Source organism: Melitaea cinxia, chromosome 23, assembly GCF_905220565.1.
Source record: "Melitaea cinxia chromosome 23, ilMelCinx1.1, whole genome shotgun sequence".
NCBI classification, from domain to species: Eukaryota; Metazoa; Arthropoda; class Insecta; order Lepidoptera; family Nymphalidae; genus Melitaea; species Melitaea cinxia.
Window position 1 is genome coordinate 2,158,699 of NC_059416.1, and position 4,126 is coordinate 2,162,824.

At 32.0% G+C, this 4,126-nt stretch overlaps 1 pseudogene; it reads left to right on the forward strand.

Annotated features, from left to right (window-relative positions):
* The first annotated feature begins 2,011 nt into the window (after positions 1-2,011).
* Positions 2,012-2,675, forward strand: LOC123664926 (annotated as a pseudogene).
* Positions 2,676-4,126: the final 1,451 nt, after the last annotated feature.

The window sequence follows — 4,126 nt, forward strand, 5'->3', positions numbered from 1 at the left end:
TCACCACGCCACGTGACGCTAACGCGAACGAAAAGTCGTGACATTATCGTACTAACCTCTCACCATTGAAATTCACCCATGAAACCTAAAGACCGTGGTGCCACTTCAGTTTAACAATAAAGTCGGTTATTTATGGCCAGTTTCCCGTGTATTCTTAACATTTTTTTTTTCAAATTTTCGCTTTTAAAGTAACATGATAAAGAGCTGTATTCACTACTGTTTCATTTTTTTCACGAAAAATTCGGCTATAGTATGCCTCCATGCATCCCTAATTTCGGTTATGGTATGCCTCCATGCATTACGTGGTCCTAAACAAAAGGATGCCAGTATTATAACACGTTCTATAGATTGAATATACATAACTATTGACAAGGGTCAATAGCGTTCACAGCAATCCCTTATCGCTACTTAATATTATAAGTGTGAATGTGAGTTTGTTACGCTTTCACAAAAAACTGCTTAACCGATTATCATGAAACTTTGTACACATATTCTTGGAGGTATTAGAAGTAACGTAGGATACTTTTTATTTAATAAAAAAAAATCAATGCGATCGAAGCCTCGGGTAAAAGCTAGTATTATATAAAACTGTATAAAAGTAACTAGTGTCTGTTTTACAGAATATATTCCTTATATAAGATAGATACAATTAAGTACAGTAATTTTTTTATAATAATCTAATATTTCTGATACTCCTTTTAAAATAAAATAAAAACAAAAATACTTAAAAATCTGTAATATCTACAATTAATATCAACTAATAAAGTATATTATTAGTAATGTATAAGTAACTTCTCTATTACAAAAGCTTTAAGTGTCGATAGAACAAAACTATGGTGTGACTTAAGCACAGTGTACCAAAATATTACATTAACAATCCTTTATAACTTTGAACATTTATTACTATACTTCGTTGTCGACTGTACATCATCAACACACATAATAATAAATTAAAACATGCAATCATAATATATCAAACACATATTACAACAACAACAACAAAAATATCTATCTAAAGGTACATAACTCAAATGATTTAAAGTTTTATAAATAACATACATTATAAATCAATGCGAAGTATACTGTGAAAATAAAAGAAGATATATATCGATATAAAACAAAACAAATAGTTAAGGAGGGGGGGGGGGGTTCCACAAAAACAGATTTTACGAATTTTCAACAGTCATTCTTCATTTCGACAAATTTACCAGTCTGCTTCCTATAATTCAGACGACACGTTTTGCTCAACCAATACGTTTGAAATTTAATTTTAAAAGAAAACGTATCGTTTTCTGAATGTAAGAACCGGGCGTTAATGAAGCTATCGATTGTAGAACAAATAATGTATTATACAGACTGCAGTGCTTAGATAAGTCAGTAATGTAGTATGAATATCAATAAAGAGAAAATTAAGTTGAAATATTCCGATATGTTTGAACTACATATGGTATTATAATATTAAATGTAAGGGCATTAAAATATTTCATAAGCTGTGAAAACCTTAACACTATAATGCGTTTCAACGAATAGTTCCTATGGCGTTATGTTGGCCCCACTGAACTCTCTGTCAAATTCATGAATTTTATTCCGTAAAAAAGGAGTTGCCCACTCTAACAAAGTTATTGCATGAAATGCGAAGCGAGATAAATTTCAAAGGAAGTCGTACCACTTTGTGGAGAATAATGAAAGATATGGGATTTTATTTTAAAAAATGTGGATCCAAAAGAAAAGTCCTAATGGAGAGATACGATATTGTCGCCTGGCGTTATCGATACCTGGAAGAATTGCGAAATAATCGTCTCGGAAACCAGCGCCCAGTTGTATATTTGGACGAGACATATATACATTCAACATATTGCGCCGGAAAATGTTGGCAAAGCGAGCAAGAAGAAGGTGTATTATCTTCAGACTCCAAAGGGCCACGTTGGATTATCGTCCACGCGGGTGGTGCATACCCAATGCTCAACTGATCTTCAGATCTCAGTCACAAGCGGCCGACTATCACGACGATATGAATAAGACGAATTTTAACAAGTGGCTTAATGAAAAGCTTATACCAAATCTGCCTCCTCAATCAATTGTGGTGATGGATAACGCCTCCTACCACACAGTGCAGCTTAACAAAGCACCAACAATGTCAAGCAGAAAGGCAGAAATGCAAAACTGGATAACAAGTAATGGTCTTTCTTACTTGCCAAGTATGGTAAAAGCCCAGCTATTTCAAATAATAAAGGAGCACAAACAACCGCCTGTTTATGAAGCCGATGTAATGTTGGGAGGCGCATGGGCATAAAGTGGTAAGGCTTCCACCTTATCACTGCGATTTAAACCCCATCGAGCTGATATGGAGTGTCTTAAAAAGACGAATTGCTGAAAAAACCCTAGGTCAGGAAGCAAATAAAATCGTCCAAATCACAGAAGAAGCATTTGCAACGATCACCGAAGTAGAATGGAGAAAAGAATGTGAGCACGTGAAAAAATTGAAAGAAAAATATTACGCTGATGGCCAAGTTATTGACAGCGAGATGGACAGGTTCATAATTAAAGTGGGAGACAATAGCGACACTTCTGATGACGAAGATGATATGGAAGATGAAGATGGCGACGATCTCTTGGGTATAAGTCCGTTAGATGAGCATCTTTTGCCTGATCATAATTATAATAAAAATTATTAAATTATTTATGCTTTTCATTACCGTCCTGATTTTTAAAATTACAACAATCGAATAATTTGTAAATATATAATCAGTAATAAGACCTTTGCACTTTATTCAGTATGTTTTTTTTTTGTTTTTAGTGTGCAACAAAATAAAAATAATTAATAAATATATTAGAATAACTTAAAAAACGTGTATAAAATTACCCTTACTTTGAGGTAAGTTATTATAGATAATGTGGAAACACTGGAAAACATCACTGCCACATTAACGCCATAGGAACTATTCGATGAAACGCACTATAGCACCCTATTTATCTTAGCACAGCAGTGTATCTAAATATTTATATAGCATTAATTACAACTATTTCATAATTATATATTGTATTATCACTTCTCTATCACATTTCAAGCACTTAGCATTAGCAGCTTAATATATTATTTTAATCAACTGCGATTGCATATAATAGGTTATCATAGACTTGAAGTGTGACATAATATGGTTGGTTCCAATGTTTTATTTATCTCTAATCTTGCCCTCTAGAGACGGAACTTTGTTAACAAATTCATAGTTATTGAATCAAAATTCAATTATACACACTTTAAATAATTAGATCACTTCCACACGCCACAGTAAAAAAAAAAGATTTAAAGGCAAACGCTAGTGAATTTGATTAAAAATTTTAAGTGAGCAACACTTTTTAAGTCCAACAATCTTGATCGGTTTTATATATTACATTACATAGATTATTTGGTATAGAATAAATGTTTCAGTATATTAAGTACTTATCTACACTTATGGCAATTGATATCTATTTTATATTTATATACTTAGTGGTAAAATAAATATATATTAGGAATAACGAGTGCTTGGCATAAATAATTATATGAGATGCAATTCAGCCTAACAGTTCTCTTTAGGAACTCTAAGACGTAACCACAGACAAGGAATAATATTGATGTAGCGTATAAAACATTAATGTCTTGTTGCTGTGATTCAAAAAACGATTCGTTTTCTTACGAACCTTTCAATTTCAAACAAGAAATACTATTAGCTAGCTGATCCAGCGAACTTCGTACCGCCATATACTTTTGGTGACCATAAATTGTTTGTTTTGACAATAAAGTACACAACAAAATAATTATACAATTCGATGCAGACGTTTGGAAGTTATGCGAGTACTTACATATCGGAGATTAATTTTTTATATACATATATTGTGTATTTATTATATGTATATACACACATAGATAGATAGCTAAAACGATTTAACGATTCGTAAGTAAAACGTCTTGTTTTCTGAATATAGAAACCGAACAAAATGGAACAGTTAATTTGTGTAAGCAGAACTGTACTTCTTTTGTAACATTCAATTTGTGATTCAGGCATTAGTGTTTTAGATTTAGTGCGTATAATTAAAATATATTACGAATCCGTATCATCAAAATTTATTATTATTATTTATTCTT